We start from the raw sequence: 13,164 nt of genomic DNA on the forward strand, positions 1-13,164 counted from the left end.
TTCAGCAGTGCCAAAAGAGATAGAGCCGAGTGAAATTCAAGTGTATCCCCAACGACAGGGGCGAGATATTGGGCTCACTTGCAGCCATTTTCTGGGTGCACATGCACAGCTATGAGGCAAGTTGTGCCGGACAGCATACCTGTTGCATGTTTGGCGAATCTAAGTAAGAGAAATTACTGAGTCTTCAATAAGTTTTAACAACAACTAGTTTATTACATATTAGAGAAAGATATATACAGCTTTATACAAGTATGTCTAACTCCACTGATGCCATACTGTCTCTCCTTCAAGTCACTCTCTCATGTGATCTCTTACATCATCATAGTGGGAGATATTACTCACACTGTCCCAGACATTAACCCTTTCAAACCCTTATACTACAATACTGGTGAGGGTGTTAGCGTGCATGCAGTCAGCTGGAACTACACACTAGGATGTCAATCAACATGCAAAAAGAGAAAAAAAAGGCTTGTATTTATATTGTGCCTTTCCACGATCACCAGACATCTCAAAGTGCTTTACAGCCAATTAAGTACTTTTTGAAGTGTAGTCACTGTTGTAATGCAAGAAACATGGCAGCCAATTTGCACACAGCAAGCTCCCACAAACAGCAATCCGATAATGACCAGATAATCTGTCTTTGTGACGTTGATTGAGGGATAAATATTGGCCCAGACACTCTCTGCTCATCCTCGAAATAGTGCCATGGGATCTTTTACATCCAACCGAGCAAACACTTGGGCCTCGGTTTAAGGTCTTATCTGAAAGACGGCACCGCCAACAGTGTAGCGCTCTTTCAGTACTGCACTGGAGTGTCAGCCTAGATTTTTGTGCGAGGCCCATTTGACGCCAGCACTGCCACTTTGGAGCTCAAACCTTCAGCTAACACCCTTTTTTAACCTTGTACAGCTGAACGTGTTGAACAGCAGGAAGGATCTCCTACAATTGCAATTTAAAGGGATCACCAACTACTTGCAGATTAGTTACTGGTTAATTTCCTCTGGCTGTTGCTCGGTTCTCCAAGTGTTTGCTGCTTTGTGCAGTTCTTTCAAGTTGCAGAAGTCTACAGTGAGTGGTGCAGCAGGTCCTGAAGGAACTTTTGTTGAGTTCAAAGCTTCTGCACAAATCAGTTGCTCCCAGACATGGATCCATTAGTAAACATTAGCAGTGGAATGCAGCATGAGTTGGAGAATGAATAGAGGTCATGCAGAGCAAGATAAGCTGCTGAAAGATGGAGGAGGAGGGGATGGTGGAAAGCAGCTCTCAGCAGGAGGCCACCCAGGGTGTTCAGGGAACAATTCTACCTGAACCTTGGCAAAGAACAGCGTGTGAGATTCTTTAGGGTGTCCTCACTGAAATTGGTCACATGCTAGAGCTACAACTGCAACCACAGAACAGGTAAAAGATGACATTGCCAATGGCTCTGAAGGTGACTGTAGTGATGACCTTTTATACATCTAGATCCTTCCAGGCTGGAGCTGGAGATATTTGCAACTGTTGCATAAGGGCCAATTTGCCACTCTATTCATTCTTACCAAGGATGAGCAGACCTGTCCTAGTGCTCCTATGCAATGCTACCCCAGAGGCTGCAACATCGCTGGTGAAAGGCTGCTGACTTTCAGTGGACTGCATACGGCTTTGGAGGATGACCTTGAGTAGCTCTGGGACTAGAAGGACCAGCTGTGGACTGCACCATCTTGGCATGAGTGGCAGCAGACTGGGCTGGCTGACAGGCAACAGCAAGGGACTTGGCAGAGTGGCAGGGGTAGAAGGACGGATGCTGTCTTCCTGAGAGAGGGCAGCAGGTTTGTGCTCCATGGAGCCAATGTCACTTCCCCAGGGCAGGGTCTCAGCCATCCAAGTAATCTGTTGGAGGACAAATTACTGTATTGCTGTGACACCCTGTCCCATCCAAGAGCTCATCTGATTCCTCTGCCGCAGAGTTCACATGTGACCTTGGCCTCCAGCAAGCTGGAAGCTGCACCACTCTTGCCCCGGCCCTGGCTGCAGGTCACTCAAGCCTGGTTTCTCATCACGTGCAGATTCTGCCTATATGGAATCCTCCAAATTGCTCGCAGTGTCAGTATTTGAGCTGGTAGCTGCGAGTGTGTGAAATTGAGTGATGGTGAGTCTTCACCTGGCCAGTTTGCATTTCTCTGGCATCTGAAAGGAGAAAGGCACGAGGGTAAGGTTGTGGTACGAGGAAGAGAGGAAAGTAAAAGGTGCATGCGCACTCCATCTGTGTAGGTTCAGGCAACCTTGTAGGAGTTTAGTAAAGTTCGAGAAGTGAAGCATGATTGTTAGCCCTGCTTAAAAGATGTCGATACTTGCATGAGTGATTGTGTCTGTCTGAAGGCTGGAAAACATGTTTTCTTGTACGGACCTTAGTGTATAGAACAATGGGATAATTGTAAAGCAATTAAGTCGGAGCTGTGGGTCATGAGGGATGTGCAAGTTTGCTGTATGCTTATGGTGGACAATGGGATAATTGTAAACTAATTAAGTCAGCTCAGACAAGGTTTACCCAATATGGCAAGTGGCCAGAGATAGAGGGGTTTAAAGGAAGAGCCCCTTAAACTCTGAGGCATGCATACTAAGACCATGACTACAGTCAACGGAACACAGCAAGAGACAGTGCCGCAGTTGATCAGAACCTCGCGGACCTATGTTCAGCTGAACAGACTACATGCCACTGCTTTTGTTAAGTATCAAGTTTTGTACTCACATGTATTAACTTGATAAATCTGTCTAACCTGATTCAACTCACCTGTACCTAGAGTGCTCTTTGGTTGGTCATGATCGGGTCACAAATCTGGATTCCAGCCAGAAACTTGCATCTGCAGCTTGTAAATCAGAAAATAGTGCGGGATATGAGGAGGAAGATTATGTAAGGGGATACCATTCAATGATTTCAGCCCCGCAGCTAGCCACAGCCCCAGCAATAGCCATCCCAAAATTGGCCAACACCATCTCCTCCATGAGGGTTCAGAGACACAGATGGGCCTGTCCCTCTCTGGTTAGTTCCTTCTGCCTACAGTTGTGCACCATTTTGTCCTTCAAGAGAGAGGGAAACATGCCAGGGAGTGTCAAGCAATCTGTTTAGGTGGTGTGGCTGCCATGATTGAATAGCTGGCAGTGCGAGATGTGGGTGTGAGACTTGCAGCAGTGTGTGAGGGTGAGGTGAAGCATATGAATGTTAGCTATGAGTTCTGATTGACAGAGATTATTGGTAGGTGATCAGTGGGGTGTGGTGATTTGAGCAACATCTGAGGTTAATGGAGTAGTTGGTAGGTTATGGTATTTAAATTTGCATTCACTGACCTTGACCACTCACGTAAGGTCATTGAACTTCTTGCGTCACTGAATCCAGGTCCTTGACTCCAGGCATTGCTATCCAGTCCCACAGCCTTTTGACCATGTTTCTGGAGAGCCTGCTGGCCTCCTGTGGATACAGGACATCTCTCCTCCTTTCCACCTCCTTCATCATGGCTTCCAGTGCAGCATCTTAGAGCCTGCTCTCTTCCATGTTGTGCATTCCTCAGTCTTTCCTAGGTCAGATTCACTTCCTGCAAGGCTGCCAGTACCTGCTTCAGCCTCAATGCACTTCCCCATGAAGAGGTACATGATAGCTTCAAGTGGTGCTAGCTACTTAGGATTTCTTGCTGCTGATTGATGCAGCCAATTAACAGTGCGGTTAACACTGGCTGCCCGCAGTGACTATTCAGCTGAGCAGGTGGAATGAAATTGGATGCTGAATCTCTATCTTTGTCTGCCTTTCTCTTTTCCCTCTGTCTCATAGACATCAGCAACTGAAATGCTTTTTTAAAAACATTTCACCAAACTCGTAATAATCAGGTGAACATCAGGGGATGCAGGAATAGAGATACTGTGGGTTCACATGCACAAATCTTTGAAGGTGGCAGTGCCAAACCTTTCTAAATCACTGGTTAGGTCTCAGCTAGAATCTGGTGTTTAACTCTGGACAATGCAGATGTCAAAGCCTTGGAAAGGGTGCAGAGGAGATTTACCACAATGACAGCAGTGATGAGGACCTTGTTCTGCAATAACTGTCCAAGCTCAGTAGCTTGCTTCCTGATACATTATCAGGGCTTCTCAGCATATTAAAAAATGGAAATATGTCCATATTATTTTCTGTTAAGATAATGCCAAATTAACCCATTGTGCAGCCAGTGGCAGTCCCATCTTCAGCAGCATCATTGTAAAGCAAATCAAGTAATGCTGCTACCTCCAGAGAATCAGGAATTCACCAAAACAGGGTTACTGCAGGCACTCTTGGCAGTAGTTTTTGGCTGCCTTCTAAAGAGTTGTACTGCAGTCACAAGTGATCTTGCAGGGCTGCTGTTGGGACTGGAGGATGAAGGGGAGCAGCAAAGAGGAGACAGCAGGACCAGCCGCAATGAGGTAGGTCACAGCAGAGAAGGCCACATCCACAGCGGTCTTCAGCAAGCGCTTCCCCCACCTCAACTTCTCAGACGAGTGATGTCCCACACACCTCTGCTTCACAATAGAGGCTGTCACTGGGCTGTGTCCACCTGCTGCAGCCGCCACAAGCCTTGCCCAGGGCATGAACAGCACTATCTGTAGCTGCTAAGGTCACCGTGGCCCTTAACCTTTATGCAACAGGCTCCTTTCAGACAGCAGCAGGTGACATCCTAGTTTGCAGTCCACCGCTGTATGAGGGAGTTAAGTGAGGGTCTCCACATCAAGGGGAATACCTGCATCTCTTTCCCCATGAACGGAGCAAAGAAGGATGAGCAAGTATTAGGCTTCATCCGGATTGCAGGCTTCTGCAGGGTCCAAGGTACCGAAGATGGCATTCACATTGCACCCCATCACCAGCCTGGCACCTTTCTCAATAGAAAGGGATTTCATTCCCTCAACATCCGGCTGTTTTGCGACCTCAGGCAGCACATCATGCATCAATGCCTGGTATCTTAACAGCAGTCATGGCTCATTCATGAGTAGTGAGGCTGGAGGTGTGAGCAGAGACTGAAGAGAGCAGTATTCTTACCTTAATGACTCTGATGAGGTCACTGAATTTTTCCCGGCATTGCGGCTATGTCCTTGGAGCTAAGCTCCTGGCAGTCACCTCCTCAGCAATCACATCCCACTACAGATGTAAGTGTTGACCAGAGGGCTTTCTGCCCCCTGTTGGGGGATGGTGGACAGGATCTCCTTCCAAAGTAGCATTGGAGAAAAAGGAGGAGTGACCTGCTGTTTCTTTCCTTACAAGAACAGCCCTTTTAAGAGGCGTCAGCTGCCTTTAAGTGGCGCCTGAAACTTCTGGTCACCCAAACAGACGTGCAGTCAATGAATAGAGTAGGTTGTACTGGCTGCACGCCTGAATCATTTTAATGAGGTCCTAGAACAAATTTAATCTGCTGTCCTAGGACCACACAAACAGGCACTTCTGCGTTTCTGAGTGTGATCAAATTTTTAGGCCGCTGTGTTAATTAATTCCTTCAAAATAGAAGTGGATAAAAATTTGATCAGGATTAAAGTTTATAGGAAAAGGCAATGGGTACAGAAAAACACATACTGAGGGATATTTTCATCCACATCTTTATCGCATCCAATGTTTGACTTTTCAAATATTCTCTTAGCCGGCCTCTGCCCTCCATTGATTGCAGTTAATTTTTAATTCCATGGTCCATGTCCTCTGCAATGTAAAGTCCTGCACTCCATCACTCACGTCCTTGTTGAGCTCCGCTGCCTTCCTGTGCTCCAGTGAATCCATTTTCAGATCGTTGTCCTCATCCTCATAACCCTTCATAGGCCTCCCCCACTATAACTGAGCAATCCTCTGCAGCCATTTGTCCTACCCATGCCCTCTCTCTCCTCTTGTTTCCTCTGATTCCAGATTACTGCCTGTCTCTTGCACACTCCATTTCACTTTTGAAAGTTGATCATTCAATCATTGTGTCCTTGGGCTCTGGAATTCTCTTCCAAAATCAGTCAGCCCTGTTACTTCCCTCCTTGCTGTCAAAAGACCCCCATGAATACATGGACAGAGAAAGACCCATCGAGCCTATCCCAGTAACAATGCAACAAGGCATTGTGACTTGCTGTGTTCCCTTCCACGAGTGGTCATGCAATCTCCAGGGAGAACGAGACAAGCAATTTTAAAAACCCTAGGGCAATTGAGGGTGGGGAAATTTGGAAAATTACTTTCTCACCCCATAAGGCAATGGAGATTGCAGCGACCATGAGGAACAAACCCAAGTCCCATCTACCGCCTTCACGCAGTGAAATTAGCCACTGCAAGAAACTCATCCAATTCCTTTTGAACTGTCACAGCAAATCTGCCCTCACCACTTGATCTGGCAATTTGTTCCAGCCTTTGACACGTCTCTGTGTAAAGAAAAACCTCCTGTCATCTAAACTAGTCCTACTTGCGTAGCTTATAGGCATAACCGTTCATTATCCATAACTAGCTCATAAACTCTATCCACACAGACACACCTAGTCCATGCAACATGTTCAATTAAATCTCACTGAAGTCTACACTTTTCTACAGTAAAACAAACCCAGGCCACTAAGCTTATCATGATAACTAAAGCTATTTAAACTAGGAATCGTTCTAATGGCCCTTCTTTGAACCATTACCAGAGATTCTAAATCATGTACTATGTGAGGGGACAAAAATTAGATGAGCCCTAACCAGAACAAGGACCCGAAGTTCCGAAGAAGGGTCACTGACCCGAAACGTTAACTCTGCTTCTCTTTCCACAGATGCTGCCAGACCTGCTGAGTGATTCCAGCATTTCTTGTTTTTGTTTCAGAACAAGGACCCTATGGGCTGGATTTTACCAGTCCTCTGGGGATGGGCTTGGAGGTGGGGGAAGCCTGTAAAATGACGAGGGAAGGCAGGGAGGGGGTGGAATGCACCTGGCTTTCCTGCCGCCATGGCATTTTGCCAGTGGGGGAAAGGTGGAGCATGACCCTCCCACCCAGAGACCAATTGAGCCACTTAATTGGCGAATTAAGGGCCTCTTCCTGCCACTACTGGCATTTTACCAGTGGCGGGAGGGTCCACTGCCACACGGGGATGAACCCTGGAGGCCTCCCTGCAGGCTCAGTTGGGCCCTCCTCCTTGGGCACTCTTTGGCTCACAGAGGGCCCCCACTAGCAATGGCCACCCCTGTGGCAACGGCACCATTTTCCCTCACCAACACCCCCCCTACCCCTCTCTGGGGTCTGCTTTACTGGCAATTATGCCCCTAGACCCCACTTACATGGTTGGGAGGGCGGTGTCCTTCAATGGCATCCTCTTCTGTCAGGTGCAGTCCCAGCAGTGGCCACCACTCCTCAAGGCGCTGCTGAGACTGCTGAGCTGCCAGCCATCCAATGGGCTGCAACTCCTCCGGGCGGGTAGCTGTCCTTTAAAGGACAGCAGCCCCGATGGCAACCAATTAGTTGCCTGACCCCCGTAAAATGCGGCCCATTGTCAGGACCCCCACCGCAAGAATAAAATTCAGTACTACGGTTCTTTTTGTTTCATACTGAATTGTCTTAGCTATGCATCCCAGTACGCTATTAACCTTAGAACTAGTCTCTCAGAAGTGTTTTTCCAGAGGTTCTTGTAGTATAATGCCTCACTCTCTCTCCCCAGGAACAGACTTTAATTTCATGTCAAGCCTGGTATATACATGCTTAGTGTTAGCTTTATTCATGTGCATGACACTTCATTCATCTGCACTAAAAGACATCTGCCAGATGGGGCTCATTCTCCCATTGCATCTAGATCAGGTTGTAGCCCTCTTTTCTCTGTGACGGTCATGACACTGGTTCAGATCTTTGTGTCATCTGCGAACATGCAGACAGTAACCACAACATCTTCATCATTAAAATAAATCTTAAAAAAGCATTTGTTTGGCTGTGCCTTTAGACCTCCCTAAAATGCCCCATTTTCTGTCCCCCGTGTTCAACTCTCCATTTTGTGAAGTTTCTGTGGACAGTCTATTGAGGGTTAGATCAACTTAAGTTTTTGTTGTTTGTCTTTAAAGGCCTAGTGAGTAGATTTTCTGAAGGAACAATGCCAGCACAGCCTTTGCGTGGTGGATGCGTGTAAATTGGGAGCTCAGGTGCAGACGTCAGTGCATTCTGGTGGCCTCCCCACATAAATTTCAAGTCACGTGAAACTCTCCACCTGACTCATTCATAGAGGTTAAGCTTCCATGGGGGTTCTCCCAATGGTCTGTCATAACTTTGTGGAAACCCCCGGATGGTGTATCTCTCTGGATCTGCTGAATCAGATTGGGAAAACCTCCTTGGAAATTGAATCTCATAAAATCCATCTCTTGATTGCATGTGCAATAATGCTGTGCACCTCCGATTCTCCTTTCATCTACTCCACCTGCCTCTGAGATCCATTCCCTAATGTCCCCTGATATATTTTCTCCCTCTTCCACTTGCCTCAGCTTCCCTTGCTGACATCATGCCTCTGACATCCCAGGCCTCTAATGCTCCCTTCCAATGTGCCTCTCAGTCCACCCTCCTTAATGTGTTTGGATTGCTTTCTGCTGCCAACATTTGAGGTAGATTCAAGGACCACAACTGGGAAAACCCTGCCTCCCTTGAATTGTGAGTCTGTTCACTTGGCAATGTGAGGTGCTGGAAAGGAACTGGGAGCTTCCCCACAGAGAGGGAAGGGATATCAGAGACTGAGTCGCTCAGACTGCTGTGACACCTCCCACAGTTGATTATAGAGTTGGAAATAACCTTTATATAACCATAGCCTTGCTATAAAAACATTACATCGTATTACTTAGTGTTTATATCACTGAAACAGGTCATTTGGCTCAACAGGCACTTACCAGTGTTTATACTCCACATGAACCTCCTCCCACCCTTCTTCATCAAATCCCATCAACATATCCGTCTATTCTTTTCCCCCCTCATGCATTTCTCTAGCTTCCCCTTAAATGTATCTATGCTAGGCGCCTCAACTACTGCATGTGATAGCAAGTCCCACATTCAAAACACTCCCTGGGTAAAGATGTCTCTTCTGAATTTCCTATTAGATTTATTATTACCCAACTTCTATTTATGGGCTCCTAGTTCAAGTCTTGCCCACAATTGAACGCATCTCAACATCTACCCTATCAAACCCTTTCATAATCTTAAAGACCTTTATCAGGTCACCCCTCAGTCTTCTCTTATTTTATTTTTATAGAGATACAGTACTGAAACAGGCCCTTCAGCCCACCAAGTCTGTGCCGACCAACAACCACCCATTTATACTAACCCGACAGTAATCCCATATTCCCTACCTACACTAGGGGCAATTTACAACAGCCAATTTACCTATCACCTGCAAGTCTTTGGCTGTGGGAGGAAATCGGAGCACCCGGTGAAAACCCACGCGGTCACGAGGAGAACTTGTAAACTTCGCACAGGCAGTACCCAGAATTGAATCCGGGTCCCTGGAGCTGTGAGGCTGCGGTGCTAACCACTGCGCTACTGTGCCACCCTTATCTCAAGAAAAGAACCCCAATCCCTTTCCTGATAGCTCTTATTTCTAATATCATTTCAGTACATTTTTTCGCACCTTCTCCAGTGTCACTATAGCCTTTCTCCTCACTGTCCAAGACCCCAAACACTTCTTTCAGGTGAAATAGCGATTTATGTGTACTTCTTTCAATTTAGTATGCTGTTTGTAGTATATATAAATGATTTGGAGGAAAATGTAGCTGGTCTGATTAGTAAGTTTGTGGACGACACAAAGGTTGGTGGAGTTGCGGATAATGATGAGGATTGTCAGAGGATACAGCAGGATATAGATCGGTTGGAGACTTGGGCGGAGAAATGGCAGATGGAGTTTAATCCGGACAAATGTGAGGTAATGCATTTTGGAAGGTCTAATGCAGGTGGGAGGTATACAGTAAATGGCAGAACCCTTAGGAGTATTGACAGGCAGAGAGATCTGGGCGTACAGGTCTACAGGTCACTGAAAGTGGCAACGCAGGTGGATAAGGTAGTCAAGAAGGCATACGGCATGCTTGCCTTCATCGGTCGGGGCATAGAGTATAAAAATTGGCAAGTCATGTTGCAGCTGTACAGAACCTTAGTTAGGCCACACTTAGAATATTGCGTGCAATTCTGGTCGCCACACTACCAGAAGGACGTGGAGGCTTTGGAGAGGGTACAGAGGAGGTTTACCAGGATGTTTCCTGGTCTGGAGGGCATTAGCTATGAGGAGAGATTGGAAAAACTCGGATTGTTTTCACTGGAACGACGGAGGTGGAGGGGCAACATGATAGAGGTTTACAAAGTTATGAGCGGCATGGACAGAGTGGATAGTCAGAAGCTTTTTCCCAGGCTGGAAGAGTCAGTTACTAGGGGACATAAGTTTAAGGTGCGAGGGGCAAAGTTTAGAGGGGATGTGCGAGGCAAGATTTTTACACAGAGGGTGGTGAGTGCCTGGAACTTGCTGCCAGGGTAGGTGGTGGAAGCAGATACGATAGCGATGTTTAAGAGACATCTTGACAAATATATGAATAGGAAGGGAATAGAGGGATATGGGCCCCGGAAGTGCAGAAGGTGTTAGTTTCGGCAGTTTATTCATGTTTTTCTCTTGCTTTTGCTTTCAAGCAACAGCTGTTCATCGTTCTGGCATTCCCACCTCCTCTGTACACATCTTTTGTTTGTTTACTTGTCCCATTACCACTCCCATTGTCCTTGCACAACCAACTCTTTGTCACAAAAACAAGAAATGCTGGAATCACTCAGCAGGCCCGGCAGCATCTGTGGAAAGAGAAGCAGAGTTAACGTTTCGGGTCAGTGACCCTTCTTCTACTCTTTGTCATTTAATCTCTCCTGTCTGCCACCCCCTCACAGACCTTCCCTTTTGTTCTTTTTCCCACCACCCACTCCCCCTCATTTGCTTAAAACCTATTACATTTCTAACTTTTGCCAGTTCTGATGAAAAGTCACACAGACCTGAAAACGTTAACTCTGTTTCTCAGTCCACTGATGCTACCTGATCTGCTCAGTATTTCCAGCATTTTATGTTTTTATTTTTGCTCCTTAATTATTTCTGTTAACTTTTCACATAGAGGTGCAATTGAGTTGATTGATAAGTTTGTGTTTTTTTCCGGATTTGGTGGGGATGTTTATCTTTGGCACGAAATGAGGGCAAGACCCATGGGTTTGAATCGAAGTAAGGCAATCAGATGGTGGTTATAAGGAAAGTGGTAGGGACTGCGGCACTGTTAGTGTATTGGGGATGGGGGAGCTGATTTAGGTAGTGTTCCTCAGTGAGCTCTGGTAAAGAAGGGCACTGGCGGTTTTCTTGCTCTCTTCCTCCCCCTCCTCCTCTTCTAGCTTCTCTTTCCCCTGTCTTCGTGTTCCTGCTTCTCCTTCTGCACGTTGCTACCCAGGTGGTCTTAAAGGCACATCCTTCATGACTGCAAAGTTCTGCAGTATGCTCTTTAGATAGCACAGGTGAGGGGGCCTTCCTGCTGGTTAGTGCCATGTTGCGGCGAGTGAGATCAGTACATGGCGAGTGAAGCGCTGGGGCATTCAAATATTGGCAACGCATCATGCAAGAAGTGCAAACCCTTATTTACTTAAATTATTAATAACCTGAAAAGCAGATGCTGCATTGCCAAATTTCTATGCTGATTGTAGCGTTTGGTTGATCTGAGTTTGATGGTTTTGGTCTGTTCGCTGTGTTTGTTTGCTTAAGCCTCCAGGTGGAGCTAGAGAGAGCAGAAGCTTCCAGAAGACAGACAGTTTGAATCTGCGCTGGTGTCAAGACATGTGCCATATTCTGTAAGACTTTTTACTGTTAATGTTAATGTGCTTTAAATAAATCAGTTGGTTATTTAACACAGTGTGATATTGGCATTGCTCAGAGTTAAATCGTATATCGGAACTAAATCTCATAAGCAAGTGTAAATATAACCCTGATTTCTTTAATTACTTCAGTTTCAGATTAGACTGGGAAACCAATGAATCAGAACATCAAAACATCCTGGAGGATTTCCCAAGGAACAGTTATGACTGTGAGGCACCAATGTTTTCCAGTAACTTGAACTAATCAAATGATTGGCACCAGATTTAAATTGCCCTTGTAGTGAGTTGTTCATAATGCAGGTACTAATTTACAAGATTACCGGAATATTGAGATAAGCTAATCGACAGTTTACAGCAAGATCGGTCGGGGGGAGTCCTTGGCACAAAGCCTTGGATGAACAACTTAAACTTTTTTTGTGTCCACATTGCTACATTTCAGGGTTTTCACTCAAGATACGTTTCTTGGGCATGTGGTTTCAGTCTGCTTCCAGAGGCAATCCCTTTACCCACCTATTAGCTGGCTAAATTATGACATATTCAGGGATCGAACAGCAAATCCTTGTTATCTGTTTTAGTTTGCCAGTTTTATCACACACCATCACATGACTTTCTTCTTTTGGTAGAAGAAACAGTTCATGCGACTGTGACTTAGGCCCTGACTGTCAAATCAAATTTTAAATGGTAGATAGGTAAGTGAAGATTTAACAGTGACTCACTGTACATTTTATAGTCATTATAAGCTTTGGAAGTAACAGTTACGCCTGCTAGCTAAACTGTACCATAATTAATAACCTTACATGGCAGCTGTTTTGCTGACTTTCCAAAGTTTCTTTGCCTTTTCCATTTCTTATAGCTCACACAGACTCTTCAATCATATAAGAAAGGCTGAGAATTACTTTCAAAAAGGACTGTGACAAAAAAAATCTAAACATATGCTCTTAAGCTTCGAAAGAGCTGCCGACCAAAATTGTATACAAACAGGATACAAACCTTCTGATGATTGTGTTTGAATTCAATGGCTATCCCTCCCATCCTCATGCCTGGCCCAGACAATAACATCTGGTTATGTATCAAAATGAGCTTGGCCTTTAATGGATTAACTTTGTTTTTAACTCCATGTATACCATGACAGAAAGAAGGAACATGTATCATCTTGCTTGATTATTCTTGCATGTATATTTTTTCCCTGTTTTTCTAGCAATTGTCTCCTTCCTTCTCCTGAAGGCATTGACACCTCACTGGACACAGTTGTATGAATACCCTAAAATAAAAGCAAAATACTGCGGATGCTGGAAATCTGAAATAAAAACAAGAAATGCTGGAACCACTCAGCAGGTTTAGTTT

This window comes from Heterodontus francisci, chromosome 2 (genome assembly GCF_036365525.1).
Source record: "Heterodontus francisci isolate sHetFra1 chromosome 2, sHetFra1.hap1, whole genome shotgun sequence".
NCBI lineage: Eukaryota > Metazoa > Chordata > Chondrichthyes > Heterodontiformes > Heterodontidae > Heterodontus > Heterodontus francisci.